Source organism: Ochotona princeps, chromosome 28, assembly GCF_030435755.1.
Source record: "Ochotona princeps isolate mOchPri1 chromosome 28, mOchPri1.hap1, whole genome shotgun sequence".
Lineage (NCBI taxonomy): Eukaryota > Metazoa > Chordata > Mammalia > Lagomorpha > Ochotonidae > Ochotona > Ochotona princeps.
Genome location: NC_080859.1, coordinates 18483403 through 18507664, shown reverse-complemented (window position 1 = coordinate 18507664; position 24262 = coordinate 18483403). Strand labels below are relative to the sequence as shown.

General features: G+C 35.6%; 1 protein-coding gene across 1 annotated transcript in view; it reads left to right on the top strand.

Moving 5' to 3' along the window:
* Positions 1-24262, top strand: part of FBXL17 (F-box and leucine rich repeat protein 17) — a 448329-nt gene that overhangs the window by 40092 nt on the left and 383975 nt on the right. The window lies entirely within an intron of this gene.

The following is a 24262-nucleotide window of genomic DNA, read 5'->3' as shown; positions in this document are numbered from 1 at the left end:
GTAACATCATAGCATGGAATTTTAGCAGATGTGCACTGTTAACAAATTTTTGGATTTTGTTTTTAATTTTCAGAAATTAAGAAAATACAGAATGTTAGAGTAATGACACTACCCAGTAACTGACAATGTTTTATTAAATTTGCTACTGCATCTTAACCTAGTTAAGGAAATCAACTTTTAAGTGCCTGTTGTCTTGCACGCCTATTAGCATCCCATTGTCTCATTCCCTGAGATGACTATCACAGTGGTTTAAAATATAGAGATAAGGCCAGCCCAGTAGCCTAGGTGCTAAATCCTCACCTTGCATTCTCTGGGATCCCATCAGTGCTGGTTCATGTCCCTGCTGCTCCACTTCCCTTCCAGCTCTCTGCTTGTGGCCTGGGAAAGCAGTCCAGGATGGCCCCAAAGCCTTGGGACCCTGTACCTGTGTGATACCCAGAGAAAGCTCCAGGCTTCTGGCTTTGCATTGGCTCATCTCCAGCTGCTGTGGCCATTTGGGGAGTGAACCAGTGGATAGAACATCTTTGTCTCTCTTTCTCTCTGTAACTCCGGTTTCCCAATTAAAAATATATATAAAATATAAAATATTATATATATAATTATATTTGTAATTTTATATTATTATATAAAATACATAAACATCTATTGCAATAGGTGTTTGACTTAGTTAAGTCATCATTGTCCCTTACTCTTAAGGGAGTACTTGTATACTGTAGCTGAGCCAGCTCCTGGCTCCATCTGCTACTACTACAGACCCTGGAAGGCAGTGGTGGGTACCTTTGTGGTTGTGTTCCTGGCACAGGTGTGGGGCACTCGCTTGAGTCCCAAACTCTTTAGTTTGGCCTTGTCCTTGTCATAAGTGTTGTGGGATTTTGGAGAGAAAACCAGTGGATGGGAGCTCCCAGGCTCAAATTAATTAATGTTAAAAAATAGCAAGCATTTGGATAACCATGTATTGGACTCAAAGTTGTTGAGTTTGTATTCACATATAATTTATGTCTGTTTTCATACATATCTATTTATAATTTGTATTTTTGTTTTTCGAGATCAAGCCATAATCATTATGTAATACATTTTTAGATATTAATATTCTATCCTTTTGTATCTTATTTTCCTTTCCCTGTTCCAAGGGAACAAGTCCTTGTGAAGGGCTCCTCTGCTTCTCTATGAGTTTCTCTAGAGTCTTTCCAGAAGTGTCATTTCAAGGTCCTAGGGTGTTTGCAGATGTTTACTAAATCATCCACATTGCTCTCCATTAGCAATTAAAATAATTTTCAAGGTATATCTACTGATTGTTAATTCTTCTTTACAAAAAGTTTTTCTGTTTAATTAACATGCAGTAATTTTGCATGTGTTTGAGGTGGTGTGATGTTTCAGCACGTGTATACAATGTGTGTTGACCAAATCAGGATAGTCTATAATTCTATCTCATTATCTCTTTGTGTTGTGGTCTTCTCCTAGACGTTCATAAAATACTTAGTCAGTTGTTGTGATCTGTAGTCCTGTAGTCACTCCGCTTGTGAATGCTGCTTTTGCTACCTTCTATGCAGCTTACCTCCATACTCACCTCCTTTCCTAGCCTCTTGTCATCACTATTCTGTTTCAGACTGGGAATATCAACTCTTGAGGCTGGAGAGTGTTTTTGTATTATGTCTATATAATTATTACCTATAGTGGTGGCATGTAATGGACATTTGTATTGCTGATTTAGTGACAAGTTGTGGCTACGTAACAGAATACACATTTAAAGAGAGAGATATATATATACACACACATATATATTTTTTAAAGATGTACTTATTTATTTGAAAAGTATACAGAGAGTAGGGGAGAGTCAGAGAGAAGTCCTTCATCTGCTGGTTCACTCCCCAATTTTCAAAAAAGATCAGAACTGGACCTCTCTGTAGCCAGAAGTTAGGAACTTCTTTCAGGTCTCCCACATGGGTGTGAGTCCCAAGCACTTGTACCATCTTCCACTGCTTTTCCAGGCACATTAGCAGGGACCTGGATCAGAACTGAAGCAGCCAAGACTCTAACTGATGCCTCTATGGCATGCCAGCATCGCAGGCAGTGGCTTAATGCACTATGTCACATGCTGGTCCCCAAATATATCTCTTTAAATATGTTGGAAACATACTTTGGAAAGAAGATCCAGGGGCAGGTATTTGGATTAGTAGCTTAGATAGTGTTTGAGAGACAGCTGCATCACACATTGGAGTGCCAGAGTTGAAGTTGCTGCTCAGTGTTCTGCTAATGCACATCTCAGGCGGCAGAAGGCGATGGTTTGAGAGACCCCGGGCTCTCCCGTTTGACCTGGCCTGGCTCTGGAATGAATTGGTGAATGAAAGATATCTTTCAGCCTCTTTCTTTCCCTTCCTTTTAAATGATAACAAACAGACCTTTTTTTTAAAAAGATTTATTTATTTTTTTACAAAGTCAGATATACAGAGAGGAGGAGAGACAGAGAGGAAGATCTTCCATCCGATGATTCACTCCCCAAGTGAGCCGCAATGGCCGGTGCACACCGATCCGAAGCTGGGAACCAGGAACCTCTTCCAGGTCTCCCACGCGGGTGCAGGGTCCCAAAGCCTTGGGCCATCCTCGACTACCTTCCCAGGCCACAAGCAGGGAGCTGGATGGGAAGTGGAGCTGCCGGGATTAGAACCGGTGCCCATCTGGGATCCTGGCACGTTCAAGGTGAGGACTTTAGCCGCTAGGCCACGCCGTCAGGCCCAAATCGAGCTTTTTAAAAAGCAGGTGATTTTGAGTATATAGGTAAAAGCTTAAAAATTGTTGAAGGAAGCAGAGTCCTCTTCTGAATTTTTTTCAAGGGAATGAATTTCTTTGATCTAGTCTCCATGTTAGTATTGTCATTTTTGTGTGTCAACTTGATCCAATTATAGTCATTAATATGCTCAAAGGATATTTTGGATGAAAACCTGAAATATCATTTCTGTTCTTGTCAGAATTCTGTGGCTTTACATATTCTGAGTGTTAATGAACTTGTTTTTATTTTGTTGAAGTGATACTTGAAAGAGCTGTTTTAATTAAAAAATTATTTGACAGGATTTGAAAAATAAATACATTTTTACTCATTATAGACTCATTTGCTAAATCTTATCCTGTCATTCTGTTTTTAATCAATTGATATGTTTTTCTTTGACACTCTTCTTTAATATAAACAATATCTTGGTAGGAATATCATTAAAAAGGTATAGAACACAGTGACAAATGCGTAGTATATGTGTGTATTTTTCTCTGTGTCATAAGAAGGGCAGTCAATGACTTAGACTAAATCCAGATCATTTTCATCTTTAACACATTATTTTTTTTTTGCTCTACAGATTTACCCTCATAATTAAAATCATTTTACAATGTAAAGTTATTTAAAAAACTCCAGGAACCAATCAATTGATGATAGGAGATATACTAAGTACAAACAGGATCTAGGAGGAAGCTAAACCAGTATTAAAACCTGATAAAGATGCTGCATTGTGGATAATGAACAATGCTTTAGGGTTAAAAATAATAGATTCCAAATAGCACTTACTTATCTTTTCTTTTTCTACTAGAATGACTTCTAAAATTCTTAGTTTGAGTTTAACATTTATAGTTACTCCTAGTGTTACATTGTTTTGTTAATGTTTCCCCACCCCTTATTCTACAATTTAAGTTATTTTTTTAATGTGATTTTTCTTTACTTAGAATTACCTATTTAAAAAAAATCAGAAAAAAATTTGGAGGAAATTAAGTTATGTTGATGGTGTTCTGAGTTCTGTACTCCAGTGTTGGTAACAGAAGACAGTGGGTTAAGATAGTCAAGTCATTAGGGTTAGCAAATAGAAATTTTATCAACTCAGGTGGTGATGGAATGCTCGGTGTATATTAAGCCTGTCATTTAGGGGCACAGGATCCCCAGCTCCATTTTTAAACCTGTCAGTCAATAAGTGAGTCACATTGTTTGAGTCTTGGGAGTTTTTGGTTTATGCTTTTCCTTATCCACAGTAATGAGGGTTTAGGTGATGAGAGACTTAATCCCCTTTATTTTAGTAATGAAGTGTAAGGGGAGGAGAATTAACTTTCCTTTCACTGTTAAACAAGGATTTGCCCTTCTGAAAATGCATTTTTAAACTACACTTATACCTAACTTTTAAATCAGAAGGTATACATTTTTTCCATCATTTTTCCGTAGTTCAAAACAATATAGGATGGTTAAAGTTTTGTGCCACCTTGGCTTTCACCTGGCGATCCTCTTGTCAAGAAAGGTTAACACACTTTGTGTTCTTACCTAAACCTGTTTGGTAAGGACTGCCTCTGTAGGCGCTGTTGGTTTTCCTTACTCACAGTGTGTAGGTTGTCTTACTCTGCTATCTTCTTTACATTCTTGTCCAAGGTGTGATTGTGAAGTTGCCTAATGAGCAGTAGGAGGATGGATAGACACCAGAGTGGGTGAATTCTGTCTTTGACTCTGCCTTCTGGGTTTTAGTGGATAAGAGGAACTTCTAAGCAAGATATTGACTTTTTTTCCTAACTTCCTTTTTGTGGCAAATCACTTTATGTGAACCACATCTAGGTTACAGGAAAATGAAACATTGTCTTTTGGTGAATGTCATTCTTTATTATTTTGGTTTCAAAAGTATAATGGTAGAAATAATCATGTCAGATCCAGACAGTCCACAGACAAAAAGGTTGTAGTGTCTTCCTCCTGACTTTTATTGACTCCTTTTATCTGAACAGAGAATGCAGGTGTTTATTGTTTACTTTGAAAAGATTTAAATATGGATATATTGAAAATCTGTAATCCAAATAAAGCAGTTGTAAATCAGCCTCTAAAATTGAACCATATTTGAATGATCAATTTTATCTTTTATTTTCCTTTTATTAGCATCTGTGGTACTATAAAAGGAAGGCATGTCATCACACAGTTCATATACCAATGTGAATACCTAGAGATTGTAAAGATAGTCATCATGTTCTGTTAGCTTTTCTCTTGGTAGAGTTGGGTTATACTGTGATTTATGGGGTCTATGAATGGGAATTAATCTGTGGTTCCATTTTTTTTGCTGGAATAATAATTTATTTTGAAAATTTTGAAGATACCTGAAATATCAAATTGTAAGAATAAGTTGTTGAAGGACATAATTATATATATATATATATACATATATATATATATATACTTATACATATAATTTGCCCTTTTCATTAATATTCTCATAAGTCATTTTTCATGATATGTAATTAATAGGGAACTCCACTCTGTAATGTAGTATGCAATTCTATACTTTTAGAATATATAATTTCCTAGTAATTTTACACTTACTAGGACAGAACTTACTGCAAAAGTATATGAAAAATAAACATTTTGTGTATTCCACTTAAGGAATTTCTAGAAGTTGATTTTTATTTATCATGTTCACAACTCAGAAGTTCTCTTGCTAGAATACTGCCCTCATTGTTTCAGCAATCTGGAGTGGCTGAATGATAAGATTTCTGAACTTAGTAGTCTTCGTCCTGCCTTGTCTGTCTGTCGATGCAGTCATCCTCGTTTTTGACTTTTATCTGGCGTTCTTCCAGTAGGTGTTCATTACCTTAAGCTCAATAAATGTTATTTTTCCCGAATATTTGAGATGTCTACTATATTTAATACTTTTTTACAACCTTTTAGGCCCCTGTATTTGTTTCTTACAGTTTTGTTGATAATTTGAATATTTATGTTTAATTATGTTTCCCAGTGTAAGTCCTTACAGATATGGGTGAGATTATTTTTTCAAAAACCTGTCTTAAGTAACTGAGTGGTGCATTTTTTCATGTCTTGAAGAAATGAATAGTTGTTACCACTTACTAAAAATGAACTTTTTTTCTATGTGAAAACTAAATTTTCTGAAAATGATTATTAATAAAAGTGAATATTATATATTAACATCCTTTTGGTAGATTAGGCAAAAGAGAAAAATTTCTTTAAAATAACATTCTAAAAAGATGTATTAGTGACATTTAAATATGCTACATGTACTTTGTATGTAAAAATGCAGTTCTTACAAGTGATTAATTAACTGAATTGGTAAAATTTTTGTTTATTCTTTAAGTCAAATGATTCTTTATTGATTTTGATAGCGGAAGAATGGATTTTTAGCTATTCTTGTTAGAAGAAGCAAAATTTCAGAATATTCTGACATTTTGTTTTTCAAGAATAAGCTAGTTTTTAGGTAATGATTCCTTAAAATATTTAAACTCATAACTTTAAATCAGAAATCAGAACTTTGATTAAAAATACCTATTCTATCCTTTTTCCACTTTTTGTTTATGGGCCATTGAGTATATTTGGTACATTTCATATTTTCACCAGTGTATTCTCCTCTTTGAGGCAAAAATCCCTTTAAGACTGCTAAGCACCATTGTCTCTTCTTTTACCGTACTCAATTATTGAAAAGGTGAAAGTTGTTGAATTTGTTTTAAAATGTGTGACTTAATTGCAAACAGCTAGATTAAATATAATATTTAATACATGTCTTCATTGCCTAGTACCAACAAAATGCACCAAGCATATGTGGCATTAGATTTAGCTTAGAAGATTGCATTACTTGAGATTAATATATCATGCTGAAATTACACTGACAGGTGATTTTTAAAGAACAATGTAAAATTCTTTCTTTAATAATTTCATAAGTTCTTTACAGTCATTTAATTTTTTTCTCCAGTAATTATGGTTTAATAGCTTTGTAGAAACAAGAATGGGGGAAGAATGTAAAAAAAAAAGCAGAAATAGATATTTATAGAATAATAGTTTGCTTTTTTTTTTTTTTTGGAGGATCAAACGACCTTTGAACAATTTGAGGTAAAGAATATTGGAAACTGTTAGTTCTGGCAACTGTATTATTTATCCTCAGATGACACTGCACTTTTTCCATCTACAAGTGGCTTCTTGTTAATAGTTTACTCACATGGCTTTCTTCAGTGAAGTTAGTCATAATATATAAAAAGCATCTGTTTCATGGATTAAACTTCTCAGAACAATAATATTTAAAAAGGTCCTTTATGTTATAATGGTTTTTGTTACAAAGTCAAGGGAAAGAAAGAAAGGTGAAATTATGTTGATTTCTAACCAATGTCAGAATAGGTGCTTTTCTCACATTTCTCTTCCCTTATGATAAATGATTTTCAATCCATTGGCATTATTAGTATCACAGATAGTTCTTGAGACATGGGTACCTTTCTCCATATTACCTTTTTGCAGTTGTGACAGAAATGAACTTCTTCCAGTTATTAGAATAAACTTGTAGTCATATTAGTGTTTACTCACTACTTCTGAGGTTTTATATTTGTACATATCTAATTTTAAGTATTTGGTTTTTTTGAACCTATTACTAGATTTACATTATATTTGCATATACATTTATGTCCTTCTTATGGTGCTACTGTTAAAAAGAGCCCTGTTTCTTAAGAACAGTGTTTGTCTTAACCTTGAAAATGATCTCAGGTCTCTAACCCTGCTTCCTTCAAATCCCTGTGTCACAAGCTCAATAATGAATTGTGTAGATGTGTGTGTGTCTATTGTGGAGGTGATGTTATATTCCAGAAACTCATAAAATGTTTAAATGGTAGTTGAAAATTATGAGTAAAATGATAGCACAGTGAGATTTGAATTGATCTTTCTAATTGGTGCCATTTGAAAGAGACTGTTATTAGTGTGTTTTAAGAAAGTTGTATACACTCACTGAATTATTTGAGCAAGATTAGTAGATTTTCAGTATTAGCTATCCTCACATCAGGTTTGTGTGAGAATCTCAGCTTAATAGTTGAAGTGATTGTTGTTGTGAATGAATGGGTGAATTGTTTTAGGGACCCTTTCAGTTTTGGATGGTGAATGGCAATATCCACTAAGCAGTGGCCCTCAGAAAGACCCGTGGTTTGCTTTACTATTAACATGCTCCTTGACAGCTGGCCTTTACTAATCTCACACTGGGTTTGAAACTTTTTCCTTAAAGCTTTGTAGTTGAATTATAATACATTGCATCCTTTATTTTCTCACGGAAAAGATTTTAAACAAACTTTCCATTGCACTTGTTGAATATGTATTTCATAGTAACCACCATGAAGTTTGCAGCGTTTAAGGAGATGAAGAAGCTAAGATAAAAGATACACATTCAAGGAGGCTTGGTTTCACAGTTGGCGCATAATCCTCTCTGCTGTCATTGGTACCCTAACCCTGTACCTACCAGAACAAAAGAAACTGAATTGAAAATTGTGGGAGCTGGGGAACATTCGGTTGGCAGCACATCGCATGGCCCATAGGCGTTGTCAGGTCTCAGTTTGATGTCCTTTATTCTTTCTGACAGATGTGAGGTAAGGTCTATGAGGGGGAAGTCATTACTAGAGAGAGGGCAGTGTCAGATCAAAAGTAACCAGTGATCAAACAAGGTAAAGGGCTGTGGAAAATCGGCTCTCACTCCAGCCTCAACACCTGCCTGATCACTGAAGGGAATAGTCCTTATGTGTCAGGGCAAGTTGATTTTCTTTGATGTACAGTGAATTAGAAGTCGGAACAGAAGCTTAACTGGAGTACAGAAGATACTTGCTTACTGCTTCTTGGGCAATTTGAATGTTTAAATTTTTTGCTTTAATAAGCTATAAGTTGTAGAAATCAATTTCTGTTAAATAAACTGTTAATGCTTACCTGTATTTACTTTGTTATTACTATGTTTACAGATAGCGCTATAAGAACATTTCAACACAGCATGGGGCAGGCTTTAGTAGTCACCAGACTTTTCACATATCAAATCACAGTAGCTCACTTATCACAGTCACAACCTTATTTAGATAGCTTGTGTAATTATAATGAGTTATATAAACTACACGGCACTGATTTAAGTCTTTTGTTATAATTTATAAATAAAAACATAAAAGTCATATGTATTATATCGCATTGTTAGTGATTGAAAGCAGACTACTGTTATCTATAAATATGTCTTTCATCTGGCAAATTTGTAATTATAGAGTTGTACTTTGTACAAAGTACTTATCAATACTGGATGTATTTGACTTAAGCTGAATTTGCTTATAAATCATTGTTACATGTTTTTGCTTAACCACTCATTTTAAAGTAGTTTGTCTTAGAAATTCTGTTTGGCATTGAATTAAATATTATATTTTTATTTACTTTATTTCATTTAGAAGAAAGCATCTGATAAAGTTCTATAATATTTGAAGTCAGTACAGAAATAGTACTGATCCAAAAAGAATGATGCAGTTTTGGAGTTTTGTTTACTGCTATCCCATTCAATCTGGGCATTTCTAAAAAAAAACCCTGGAGTTTGCAAATATTTTAATATTAATGTCAGAATGGAATATTTATGAAACAGGAATTTCTGTAAGTTGCAGCTGATTTTCAGAGTCACTGTAGCAACATAGAATTTTAGTAGTCAAAATCTTTGGTTCATGACATACTGTCATAATTAATACAGACAGACATGTATAAAACTGTATCATTCAAAAATGATGCAGTAAGGCCTGCTGCAGTAGCCTGGTAACTAAAGTCCTCACCTTTCACATACCAGGATCTCTTATGGCTGGCGGTTCTAATCCCAGTGACCCCACTTCCCATCCAGCTCCCTGGGAGAGCAGTTGAGGATGGCCCAAGGTCTTGGGACCTGCGTGGGAGACCCAGAAGAAGCTCCTGGCTCCTGGTTTCGGATCAGCTCAGCTCTAATCATTGCAGTTACTTGGGCAGTGAACCAGTGGATGGAAGATCTTTCTCTCTGTCTCTCCTCCTCTCTTACTTTCAATAAAAATAAATAAAAATTTTTAAAAAGATACAACAAACAGTGTAACAACAATAGATAAATAAGTAAAAAAAAAGTTGGCTTATCTAAAAAGACCTCTTTCAAACTATAGAAGACCATCTATTTAAACCATCAGAATCTTTATCTAAACCATAAACCAAATGTTACCAGTAACTTAGCCTACCCACGCATTCCTTTCTCCTTTCAAATCTGAATGCCCTCCACAACTAATCAGAAATAACCAGAAGTAGCCACTATCCTGACTTTAATTTTTTTAAATCCTTTTCCATTTTAATTATTTATGAATATATGCATATACGATAAGTTCAATATTTTTGCTAATTTTCAGTAAAATAAAGTTGTAAAATGGTCATTGATGAATTGAGAAAACACTTGCAGGTAGTTTAATGTATTATTTAAAAGGAGATTTGATTTAATAAATTAATCCAATGGTGATATGTTTCTGAATTTAAACTTAATATAGTACATACCTAATTTTAAAGATACTCTGTACTGTATTTTCATATTGTTTTTCATTTTAGATTGCATATATGGTATCTGTATGTTGGTTTCTTGCATTTTGTATCTTCAGTCTGTAAATCGTGTTTGTAAGTATGAAGAGTGATGTCTTGTTTGCCCTTGCTTTTGATTTGCCTTAGCTGTAGCAATTCCTGTGCCTTGCTGTGGAGGCTGTAAGAGTTGGATGATAGGTAGAGGCAGTCAGGAATATGTGTGGTGGTGGGTGAGTGTTGTGTTTATCAAATGACTTTTGTGTTTCACTTTAGTTTATTGATCACTTGCTTTGTACTGCCCTAAAAACGTTTAGTGAAATCCTGTGTGAAATGTAACAGTATTTCTGCAGAGGACAGATTATGTATATGATAGTGAGCACATAAAATAGATTATGAAATGACACCATGGTCATCATGCTTTTTAAAAAATATATACCTGTGTTGTTGGAACAACCACATAATTTCCTAATGTAGACATCATAGAGTACATTTATACAAACTTAATGAGTTCATTTAATGTGATTTCTTGATGCAGTCAAGATATAGCCAATGTGAGATGTGTAAGATTGTTGCTGGCATAACACAGGGTACTGCTTCATGGTAAACTTTTCTTTGTAAGTAGGAGTGTAATTTTAAGAAGTGAAAGAAATGCAGTAACTTAAAAAATCAGTTAGGTAATGGTTATGATCAGGTTTTATGTACTGTACATAATTGTATGTGCCTCACTTTTATTGCAGCTGATGACATCACTGTAGACTTGTTCCCACCAACATCATCACAAACACAGGAGTAGGGGGGGTTGTTGCGACTGATGGCAGGTACAGTTGCCTCGGAGTATTTAGGGTTGTAGTTGAGAAAGTTCATTACATTGGAATGTTACATTAAAAAAAATGATTTATTTATTTTTATTGGAAAGTGAGACTTACAGAGAGAAGGAGCAACAGACAGCTCTTCTGCCCATGATTTACAGCCCAAGCAGCTGCAGTGGCTGGGGCTGAGCTGATCTGAAGCCAGCAACAAGGAGTTTTTCTGAGTCTCCCATGTGAGTGCAGGGTCCTAAGGCTTTGGGTCATCCTCGACTGCCTTCCCAGGCCACAAGCAGGAAACTGGATGGGAAATGGAGCAGCTGGGACATGAACTGGTGCCCACATGGGATACTGGCACATGCAAGGACTTTAGCCACTAGGCTACTGTGCCAGACCTGGAATGTTGTATTTTTTAGATTAAAACTAAAGGTTTGCTTACTTGAAGGAGAGTTCTAGGGAGTGGAGAGACAGAGAAGTCTTGCATCTGCTGGTTTACTTTCTAAGTGATCCTAATTACTAGAGCTGAGCTGGTTCAAAGCAAGAGCATGGAGCTGCTTCTGGGTCTCTTCAAAGGGAGCAGATCCCCAGGATTAGTACCATCTTCCATGCTTTCCCAGGTGCCATTAGTAGGGAGCTAGATCAGAAGTAGAGGAGTCAGAACTTAAGCAGCATTCATGTGGAATGCTGGCACAATAAGTGGTGGCTTTATGCACTGCACCACAGTGCCAGCCCATGAAATTCTTTATTCTTTAATGTGAATTCTTTAATTTTTCATGTTTGAAAAAGCAAAAGAGTAATACCTTGCATGGATTTTTAAAAAGATTTTATCTATTTTTATTGCAAAGTCAGATATACAGAGAGAGGAGAGACAGAGAAGATCTTCCATCCAATGATTCACTCCCCAAACAAAAGCAACGGCTGGTGCTGTGCCAATCCGAAGCCAGGATCCAGGAACCTCCTCCAAGTCTCCCACGTCAGTGCAGGTCCCAAGGTGTTGGTCCATCGCAGACTGCCTCCCCAGGCCACAAGCAGGGAGCTGGATGGGAAGCGGGACTGCCGGGACCAGAACTGGCGTCCACTTGGGACCCCGGCATGCCCAAGGCGAGGATCCCAGCCTCCGGGCCACCATGCTGGGCCCCCTTGTATGGATTTTAAAAAGTTTTGAATAGTTTTCTCAATGTAGACTAGTCCTTTGGATAATTTAATGTAAATAAAATGATCACATGGTCTATAACAGTAATTGAGTGATGATAATTTTGGAGAATAGAATATTTGGGAGATATTTCGGAGACATAAACTAAGAGTTGTGTGACATATTTTGGAAGCCTGTATTAGATCTTGGAAAGTGATATGGTTCTGGAAAATATATTCTCTTTGACTAATTTATAGTTATTAGCTACAATGAACCAGCATTTTTTCTTCTTTTTTTAAAGATCTATTTATTTTTATTTGAAAGTAAGATTTGGAGAAAGGAGAGACTGAGAGAGATTAATTCCTTGTATCAGTTCACGCCCAAGTGGCCTTCATGGCTAGTGCTGATCTGATCTGAATCTGGGAGCCAGGAACTTTCTCTGGGTCTAAAATGTGGTTGCAGGGTCCCAGGGACTTGAGGCAGCCTCTGTAGCTTGGCCAGGTCATAAGCAGGGAGCTTAATTGGAAGTAGAGCAGCTCGGAAACTATCCAGTGCCCACATGGGATGCTGGTGCTGCAGGTGGAAGATGAGCATACTACGCTGCCACAGTAGCTTCAAATTCTCATTTTTTCTATACCCGATCTCCTGCCAGTCACTCATTGATTCCTTAAGAATTTATTGAGCACAAACCAAATAGGAGTCACTGGAATTTCAAATTGTTTTTCCATCAACATCTTGCCAGTTTGCTTCATGGTAATTTTTAATAAGAGTAACTTATTTATGTCATATTTTCCTAAGTACCTGCTGGAGAAGACAGTAATATATACCCATCAGGACTGTTTCTGAGGAGCCTGAACTCTTATCCTGTCATGTATTAAATAGTATATTTTAACAGAAAGATTTTGAAAATCATGAAATTTGCATAATGTCTAATTTACTAATGATGGTTACCTCTAAGTTACCTTGCCTTAATTCCTAATTAACATGAAGTCTTTTGCAGATTAAAATTAACGAAACCATTTAATAGTAAAAATGTGATGTAAAACTCCTTACAGTGACTTATTATGACAGCTTTTTTTTTTTTTTTTTCAATCAAGATGCCTTGCTTTTAAACTTATTTGAACTATAGTAGTGCTTGGGTACTGCATAGGTAGTAATACTTGAAGATTAAGCATAATGGATTGAGTTTTGAAATTGTTCCATTGGGTTGTCTTTTTATTGGTAAGATACGGTTAAGGACATGGTCTCGTCTGTCTTATGGAGTCTTCGTTTGTGAGCACCCCTAGTTCAGCAGCCTCGTTCATGCCACCACACGTGAGAGCTCCACTCACGAGAAGCCTAAGTTGCCTATGATGCATGCATTTCTTTTCCTCTTTACTTTGACAGTTTGAACATAAGAAGCAACAAATAGTAATCCATTTAGGGCAGGGAGTTTAGGAATTCTATCTTTAGGATAATATTTTTAAAAAGCTGCTTTCTTTTAATCTTTTCATTTCTATTCGTTTTTCTCCTGTGGGATATATTTGCAAAAAATAAGGGCCTCATTGCCTTTTTGGAAAGAGACTATACCTAAATAAAAACAAATGCTTAAGTACATACAAACCGAATCACAAGTGTTAAGTACTTATATAGGGACATTTAAATTTGAAATCTTTAAATAAAATTTTTTTTGGTAAAGTTTTATTTTTATTGCAAAGTCAGATATGCAGAGAGGAGGAGAGACAGGGAGGAAGATCTTATGTCCGATCATTCACTCTCCCAGCAGCCACAATGGCTGGAGCTGAGCCAATCCGAAGCCAGGAGCCAGGAGCCTCTTCCAGGTCTCCCATGCAGGTGCAGGATCCCAATGTTTTGGGCTGTCCTCGACTGCTTTCCCAGGCCACAAGCAGAGAGCTGGATGGGAAGCAGGGCTGCTGGGATTAGAACCGGAGCCCATATGGGATCCCAGCATGTGCAAGGCGAGGACTTTAGCCGCTAGGCTATTACGCTGGGCCCTTTTAAAACGTTTAAATCTATTTTTATTTATTTGTAAGACACAATAACACAGAGTTCCTTTATCCACTCATTCACTCCCCAAATATTTACAGTAGCAGAAACAGTCTAATTCCAATAGCCAGGAATTAAGTTCATGTCTCCCATGTGAGTGACAAGGGCACCAGGTAGTTGAGCCTTCTCTTGGTGTCCGTCAGGGTGTACATTAGCAGGAAACTGGAGTGGGAGAGAGAACTGAGAGTCAAATCTAAGCAGTTCGTTATAGTCTGAGCATCAGAAGTGGTACCTACTCATCCCCAATAACTGTCTAGCCCAAACCTTCCTTGTAGGTGCAGACAATTGGTATATAATGGAAGTACCTCGGAACTTGAATTTTTTTCCATGAAGAAAAAATATGACTTCCAAAGCTTCATAATCAGGAACTAGTGACACATGCTACTTTTTCTCCATCATGTCTGATCACCAGTGGAGTGGTGTTAATTCACAGCTTGTTTGATCTGTTGCTTGTTGGCCATGACATCCAGAATGAACATGAGTGTGTTGTTGTCTCCTGTCTTCCTCAAAGCTGACCAACTTGAGGATGGTATGGTGGTCAAACTTGCTTCTCCTGAGAGCACTCTCCAGAGGCTATTTGGGCTGACGCTGGAGGCATCACGTTTTGGCCTCCTGAACATGGGTGATGTGCAGATTTTTTTTTTCCTTGTGGCTTCCAGGACTGCCTTCTTGGCTTTCAGAGTTTTTGCTTAGCCTTTGGTGATGGTTTTGGGAAGGGCAAGGAGCTTTCTTCTTCACCTGCAGCGCCATCTTGGTGAAAATTGGAGTTGAATTTTAAAATCTGTGTGGAGATGATCATCTCTGTCCTCTAAGTGAATAGCTTTTTGGAAAGTGCCAGTCAGATTGTTTTCTCATTTGTAGCATGAGATTATTACTTTAGAATTAATAGATACTTTAGGTGAAAGTGTAAAACACATGTCAAGTAATCAGTTTAAAACTCTTTGTTTGGTCAGTTATCTGTCCAACTGTTGACAGATATTGAGTTATCCATTATTTAAACAAATACATTAGGGAGAATTCTGCAATATACCGAGAAACATAAAAAGGCTGCAAAAACCCTGTTCTCATAAAATACAATGTGCGGTTATAAAATTCCTAGTAGAATTGAAAAATAAAAAATGAAGAGTAAAAACCTTCTGCTGATCCCTCTGCTGATTATTTTCAGAAAATCCTTTATAAAATACTCTTAAAATTGTATCACAACTTTGATATATATGTTATTTTCCATATAGTAGCATACAATAGCATACAATAATAGCCACATATAGCATACAGTAATAGTCATGAATTTCAATGGATTTCTCTCAGGAGGATACATCTTCATCTGCGTTCCTTTGATGTCTTCTTGTTATTTTGAAAATGTTAAGAATTATGTCTTCTTTACATGCTACCCTGAATTTCCATCCTTTGTGTTTTGCTTTTACTTTATTGAGTATTTCTGCTGCTGTAATTTTTGAGAACATCAGATGATTTAACACCTAGAGGTAGAGAGAAAGGTAAATAATTACATCTGAGGTGTTTTAAAAATGGCTGAACCAGGGCTGGACGTTTGGCCCAGCACTGAACAGTTCGCTCTGGATGCTTGCCTCTGATGTCGCAGTGCCTGGGTTGGGGTGCCAGCTCAAGTTTCTGCTGTTGGGTCTCTGCCACTCTCCTGGGAGACCCGAATCGACTTCCCTGCTCCCAGTGTTGGCTGTCACAGCCCTTTGGAGAGTGAACCAGGAAATGGGAATGGAGTACTCTCTGTCTCGCAAATAGAATTTGTATATATGTGCATGCATATGTAAATTAAACTCTCTCTACTTACATGAAATTGATTTTCTGTATTCAATCATGTAATTAATGAGTGCATTTTTCTCATGAGAAGTAATATTTTCCTATGGTAAAGGCTGGAAAAAGACACATAATGATAGGCATATCTTGATTCTTAACTCTCCAAGAGAGAGGGTGTGGAATGAGAATTAATTTGACAGATACAGATTCTAACTCCATTGTTACCACCATTTCTTAAGCAATTATTAGATATCTTAGAGCTTTTTTTTCTTTCGGAAGTTATTTGTTTAAGTAGGAGAGGGAGGGAAGAAGGAAGAGAGAACGATAGACAGAGACCGCATCCACTGGTTCACTCCTCTGATGGCTGCAGTGGCCAGGACTTGGCCAGGCAGAAACCAGGAGACAGGAGCTTAGTTGAGTCTCACACATGGGTTCATGGGCCCAAACACTTGGTCTTTCTTCTATTGTCTTTCTCATGTCATTAGTAGGGAGCTGGACCAGAAGTGGAACAGATCTGAGACATGAAGTGGTGCCCATAGGGGATGACACTGTTGCAGGCAGTTTTCTTTACACTTGACAACACAGTGCTGGCCCAGGAGCCTTCATTTTCTTAGATACTGTATGGAGATAATGGTTTCTACCTTGGTTGTTGACAATGTTAAGTGAAGTTGGACAGTACATGTAAATTGCCTAGTAAGAAATCTTGGCATCTGGCAGTTCACAAATACTAGCTCTGCATCCTTCTTGATGACTTCCAACCTTCACATCTTTTCTGTCTGTTCACAACCAAAGGCAAGCTGGAAATATTGCTAGAGCTTTGCAAGGTGTAGAAGTAACTGATGATTAGTTCATGTGTTTGAAAGATTCACTGAACTTTTCATCTTGAAGAGAAATTCTGGAAGACTTATTTTTAACTAATAGTGCTTGCTTACTTCTTGAAAACATTGCCTATTCTTTTTTTTTTACTTTTTTTTATTAATTATTATGCATTATGTGACAGTTTCATAGGCTCTGGGAATCCCCCCACCCCTCCCCACGCCCCTCCCCCCTGGCGGATTCCTCCACCTTGGTGCAGTATTACAGTTCAAATTCAATCAAGATTCTTTCCTTGCAAACATATACCAAACATAGAGTCCAGCTACTTATTGTCCAGATGGGTTGAACAGTTTCTTGGGGAGACCATTTCTGGTCCAAAGTTAGAGCTGGTAGAATATCATCCCAGTCAATTAAGAGTCCCAATATAACATTAACAGCAATTTGTAACATTATGGAATTGACATGGTTTTGCATAACCAGTATGTTAAAAAAAAAAACAAAAAACAAGTTCTTAACCACAATCTATGATTTGCTCATTGACATTTCAATTTTAGTTTGTATACAGGACCGGCTGCTATATACCTTAAAATGGCTATAAGGTACCATTCGGCTGTCTTGTGTCTATTTCATTTTAGTATTTAGCCATTTGTTGTGTTGAAGTATAATTTTACTGATCTTTGCAGATTTTAGGATAATCTAGACTGGCTTGTAACTCTAACAAGACAATTGTCAACAATTAAGGTGCAGAACATTTTTTTTGGGGGGGGGGGTGTGCAGGAAAGTCCCCAACACCACGGTGAAGAGTGACTACTCTTCGTGTCCCACCAAGCGAGGCATGAGCAAATCCATGCCAGCTCTTTCCTGTCAGATTCCAAGCTCTACTTTTTGTTGTTTGTCTATTTATTTTAGGTTTTTTTAGTTTGTATTATTGTTTGCTATGAGGGGTTTTCGGAGCGATCCTGATGGTCATTGCAAGGGAGGGTGGGGGTCCAGAGGTGGAGCCAGGCTCAGACCAGAGAAAGCTCTCCTCCCTGGTTCCGAAGCACGTTATTGTTCTTCTGTTTCTGCGGACCGCTCAGGGCTTCTGGTTGTCTTTCCGATGACGTTGGTTTCTGCACGGTAGTGTTTGGACTTCTTCCATCCCCAGTGGAAGCTCCGGTTGGGGGTGAGTGACCTCAGAGTACTCGGCCTCCGAGGGCATCCAATTCCCTGTGGCCTCCTTGGCAGTTGAACATTGCCTATTCTTGTTAACATCTTTTGTATTATTACTCCTAGTAACTTAATCACAATGGTTATTGAAGTCTCTTGTATGTGTGGTTGGGGAGAGAATACTTTTGCACCATATTGTGGTTTTGATTCTGAGTGGATATATTGGTTTATCTTATTTTGTTATCTCCAATGTTTAAATGATGCTGATTAGCTTTTAATATGTGTTAGCAGTTCTCTCCCCTTCCCTCCCCTCCCCTTCCTCCCTGCCTTCCTCCCTCCCTCCCTCCCTCCCTCCCTCCCTCCCTTCCTTCCTCCCTTCCTCCCTTCCTCCCTCCCTTCCTTCCTTCCGTCCTTCCTTCTTTCCTTCCTTCTTTCCTTCCTTCCTTCCTTCCTTCCTTCCTTCCTTCCTTCCTTCCTTCCTTCCTTCCTTCCTTCCTTCTTTTCTTCCTCCCTTCCTCCCTCCCTTTCTTCCTTTCTCTCTCTCTCTTTCAAGAATGTGTTGCCTTCTCATCAAGTTGTAAGAGTTCTCTTTGTATATTCATTGTGGTTTCTTATATTAGATATTCATTCATATTCCTACTGTTACCTCTAGTTGTAATCCCTTTATTTTACATCTGTATTGCAGAATTTCTTTACACTATTCAGATACTGTCAGTTCAAGACAAATGAATTTATTCAATAAAATTCTTTTCCTGCTTGAGAAGGCAGGTTTTATTGTGTGTTAAGGTGGGACCTGTTATCTTAATATTTGCATTTCCCTTTGCTTTTCTCTTGGTTTCTATCTTCGTTTATTTTTCTCCATCCTAGAGTACCTTTTCCTTCTGTTGAAATAAATCCTACTTGTTTTTCAGTTTTTATTTTTTAGTAAATAAATTTTTTTTCTTTTCTCTGACTGTAGTGTAGTAGTCTAATATTTGGAGTTAGCATACAGCTTGGAATTAGCATCAGTCTTTTCATCAGCCAGAGAATGCCATTGTTATTTTGTTATAGCATGGATTGTCCTGTTATGAAATGCATACATTTGAACAAACTTAGGTGAATTTGTAGGAGATATTTTCAGAATATAGTTGCTAGATTGAAGGGAATAGGTATCTATAATTTTGAGAGAGGGCCATTTTTAAACATTTAGGCTTTTTTTTTTTTTTTTTTACATTTCCTGTAACCTGTGGAGAAAAAGTGTTCGTTTCCCATGACTTCTCATGCTGCAATTGTTAAACTAGTCAGTGTTTGCTGTTTTTATAGACAACAAGTGCAATCAGTAATTTGTTTTGGTCATTGGGCATTGTATGTATAATTTGGATTTCTTTTTCTATGTTTATCCTTTGCTCATTTTTCTCCCAAATTGCTATTTTTTTCCTTCTCTGTTCCTCAGTACTTTTTATATGTTACAGATATTACTTCCTTATAGTGATAGGAGATATATTTTTCCTACTTTGTTATTTGACTGTAACCTTTGCCTAAGGCACTTTTTCAATTCAGTTTGTTTTGCTTTTAGAAATTCATCTGCTTTTATTACTTTTCTTTTTGCTTCTCAGTTTTAAGTAATAATTGGTAAGGAAGAAGCAACATCTTTAGGAATAGATTGGAGTACCTTCTGGTAGGAAAAATGCACAGCATGGGCACTGAAACATGTTCTGGGCAAGTGTGTGCAGACTTGCTTATCTGCACAGCGTCCAGTGTTGTCTCTCCTTCTATAAATCAGTGACCGCTTCCTATGTAGCTACGGTATGGGAAGAGCTGGGCTTTTTTTGAATTTGCACCAGTAAGATGTGCATTTTCTTCACTTTCTTCACTCTTCTCTTTCTAACAAACAGCAAAATTAAGTATTTCAAGGTTGTGAATACATTTTGAGCCCTAGACTCTTTGGCTTACATGTTCCTCCAGGTCAGTGCGTTAACAGTACTGTGTACTCAGCAATTCAAGGCTCTAAAGGTGAAAGCTGTTGTAGATGTGAACACCTCACAAGTGCCTGCATTGTCCTGCAATGGATGTTAGTGCCAGCAATCATGATTTTAACAAGCATCAATTGTTAAGTACCATGAACATTAGTATTATGATATGTTGTTGCATAAACACTCTTTGGAATCCTTCATGAATGTAATAGTTAGTGATCATTTATTTGACTTAGACATTTCGCATAAAGCTTGTTTGCAGATAAGTATTAAAGGTGATTTTTCTTCACATAAATTTATATAATTTTTTGAGATTAAAATCAACATTGTCTGAATTGTTACAAAGCTAATTTGATTTCCAAAGTAAACTGGAGAGAACCTATTGAAATATGATAATATGACAAAATCAAGCTATAAAGGGTAATAGTCCTTGTTGGAGAGGTTATAACATTAAGGATTTTCATATTTGATATAGTAATTATATAGTTATTAGTTAATACTCTTTATTAGTTGGAGCAGGGATTGTGGAAAGTATAAAACAGTTTAGTATGGAAGATTTGTAAATGTTTAAAAATTATAATTTATTAAAACATTTAAAGTTCTGGTTTATAAAGATTTAAATACTTCCTTGTTCAGTGGACTTGTGAAATTGAATTATTACAGCCCATTTATTTCTTTAGTTTTCTTTCCTAGACAGGAGAGAAGAGATTTACCCTCCCCCGTTCCCCACCCCCAAGTTGGATGTTTTCCAAGAGCTCTGTGTGTGTGCCTGAGACGTTATAATCACTTGATTTGAGTCTTAGTGTTATTGGACAGTCTTGTGTGGTGGGGTAAAATCCCTCATCCTCTTTTACATGATATCTGGCTTGGGTTTTCTCTTCGTAAAAGTAGTAAGAATTTAGCTTTTATAGCTTTCTTAGAGCGTGGTGACTTAGGACACTTTGGCACCATGTGCTGCTGGCTTAACGACTGAAACATGAAAAGATAAAATCAAAGAAGGGCATAGGAGAAAAGGTAAGGCATGGAACAGAGCCAAAGGTAAAAGAAAAAGAAAAAAACGTGGAGAAGATAAATATGGTGAAGTGAGCCCAAAGTAGTAAGGAGAGTTAAGTTGGCAGAGCTGCATTGTTCTGAAGAAGGATTTCATTATTGTCTTTTCAAGGTAATAACATAATTTTTTAAAAAGAATGTCAAGATTAAGTGTAGTTGGATGTCAGTAGGTCACATTTGGGGCATTAAGACAGTGTGAGCTTATGTTTGATAAACTTTTCAATGTATGTATTTCAAATACATATACCATATTTGAGAAAAAAATATCGTTAACTTTTTGCTTTATCTAACTTAGAGGGCTTAGCCTAGTTTTTATAGTATTGTTCATAGAAGTCATATATTTGAAATAAATTATTAAATTTATAACTAAAATTTTCAAAAATTTGAAATGTTGCTCTTTTTCCTAGAGATAAATTTCTCTAATAATCACTTTGATTGCTGGTTTTTGCTTATTTAATCTATATTGTATTTAAGGGTATATGTATTTATTTACCATTTATTTATATAAACATTTTTAATTATCTCAGATATATTTAAATAGGAAGATTAAATTCTTCAATTTATATACATTGAAGGGAAAAATTAAAATCTTCCATTTATATTTAGGTCATGTGTAATTATTTTCAAAATTAGTTTGAATTTAAACATTTTTGTTTATTTCAGAAATATTTATAGAAGGAAACATTAAAATTTATATATAGTGTATGTAGGGGCATATGTAATTGTTTAAACATTTTTAACATTTCAGAATTGCATATTTAGCTGCAGATAGTAACTATTAAACTCTTGATACTATTTCAAATGTCTTCTAAAATTTGTTTAAATATGTTAAGTAATTAAAATTATTTCATTTGTTAAATATATTTTACATTGCAGAACATAGTTAAAATTGATTAGTCATAATCTCCCCCTATTGGCAGCTGCTTGTCCTAACCAAATTACCATTGAAATCCAAGAAATAAAGCCCTTAACTTTTGGCTAACTATATGATTAACACTATACTGACCATTTTCCTATTCAAAAAAATTTCAAAGGAAGTACTAATATTGTTTTACAATGCGTTTTAATGGGAATCATTTGACTTTTTCTATTGCTGATTTGGCCAGTTCTGCACTTGGAATGATCAGGTACAACTACTACATTGATTATGGGATTTTACAATTATGACACGAAAAAGATAAACATATTGGCTTACTTAACATAACTCTTTTGTTGTTGTGGTTGCCTTCATGCATAGGACACAGCCATTGGAAGACAGTGCTGCGTCCCTACCTGGTGCTTCTCGGGGCGTTACAGGGTAGTTCTCAGTGCAGTGAAGTCGGTCTCAGCAGTCATGGTTTTGGATTTGATTTGGGGCTGTGTTCTGAACTGCTTTTTGTTTTTTGTTTTGTTTTGTTTTCAGAAAATCTTTTATTTCTACTTATAATTTTTTAAAATGTAAGGTTAAAATAAGTTTTAATATTGGTTGCAATTATCCCATTATAAACACCATGATTGTTTTGGTGACCATTATTTGGTTTGATTGTCAGAGACAGATAAATGAAACATTTCACTGTTTGAGAACACCACATTGTTTTTCCTTGTGCGCTGTTATTTAAATTTTAAGTCCTAGAAGCCTATAAATTGCAGTAGTTCTGTTTTCTGTTTATAATTTCATGGACTGTCAGAACAGTTCAATTAAACACAGTTTTAGAGAAAGAATTATGTACAAATAGTAAAAGATGTTAAATGGTGTTACTCTTTAAAACTGGTTTTACTTCTTGCCTCAAAATTTCAGCATTTTATGAATATTGAGTAATAAGAAGCTTTTCCTTTGTATACATATTTTGAATGATATTGGACTTTTAAAATTTACTTTAAAATAGAAATAACTACAAATATTTTAACACAGCATCATATAAAACATACAATAAAAGGTAAGAAATACTTTCTGGGTGATATCTGCGTATTATTGTGAATACTTCCATAAAGCCATACTAAGTGTTAATCTTTGTGTGTGAAGTATTTGGTTATAGAGTGTGTTATTGTTCTCATTGCTAATAATTTAAAAAGAATAACCAATTATTAATAATTCAACACATTTTTATTGAGTCCATGCAATCACCACCCTTCTGCCACAGCTACCTGCCTGTGTTAAGAAGCTTAACGTTTATTTGTTAAGAAGAAAAACCGCCGACTGTCCATAGGTGCTCAGGCATGGAAATATTTTGTGAAATATGTCATAGAAGTTACTTTGAATTGGAACCAAATATAACTTCTCTGCATAATTATCAAAAATTCACTGTTTCTAAATGGGATTGCAGTAAACAGTTAAGTCTTATATATGATTATTTGCAGATTTTTGAATAGAATGAATAATTTTAGATCTTTTTTAACTTTAATCATTACATTGTGGTACACTTAAACTAAACTATATTGTTCAATTTGGTGACTATTCTACTCATGTCTTAATAGATATTTAATAATACTATTAAGATAATTTAAATATGATTAAATATGGGCCTATATAATTTTTTATGAATTTGGCATATTTAGATGTTTGAGAATATTTTCTTACTATACATGAGGTGATTAATTTTTGGTATAAGTTCATGTTTATGTCATAAATCTTACATTATTTTCTTTACCAGATAATGTGTTGGAAAACTAGTGTGTTACAATAGTAGTCCTTTATATCAAAATTTTAAACTTATGATCAAGAATTTGAGTGTATGACTTTAACAGATATATAAATTTGATTGTTGGAAAACATATGTATTGACACTCTAAAAACTTTAATACAGACATAATTTAGAAAAAGTTAGCATTTAGCACTGCATTTGATCCAGTTAATACCCGATGGGACTTGGTAGAGCTATAACTGAGAACTAGAAATTAAGAACATTATGTTGGATTTCCACCTATCTATGTTTGAAATTACCATTATACATCATTTAAAAAGTGACAGATATGCAAGTAATTATTTGAATAGCTAACATGGAAAAATTCGTTGCCATAAGGTTAAACTAATGTTTCTTGTTATTAATATTTATAATGTTTGTATTTATAATGTTTCAAATAGTTTGAGATTTTGGTGTGATTTAATGATTATCCCTAAAAAATTAGTGGGATAATTTGCAGTAAATATTATTTTATGTTCTTTTCTGATGTCTGATTCATGACTTGATTATTGTATGTAGAGCCTTAGGGGTTGTTTAAAAATGATTGATTAGCAAGACTAAATCCAAGTTTGATGATGAATAGA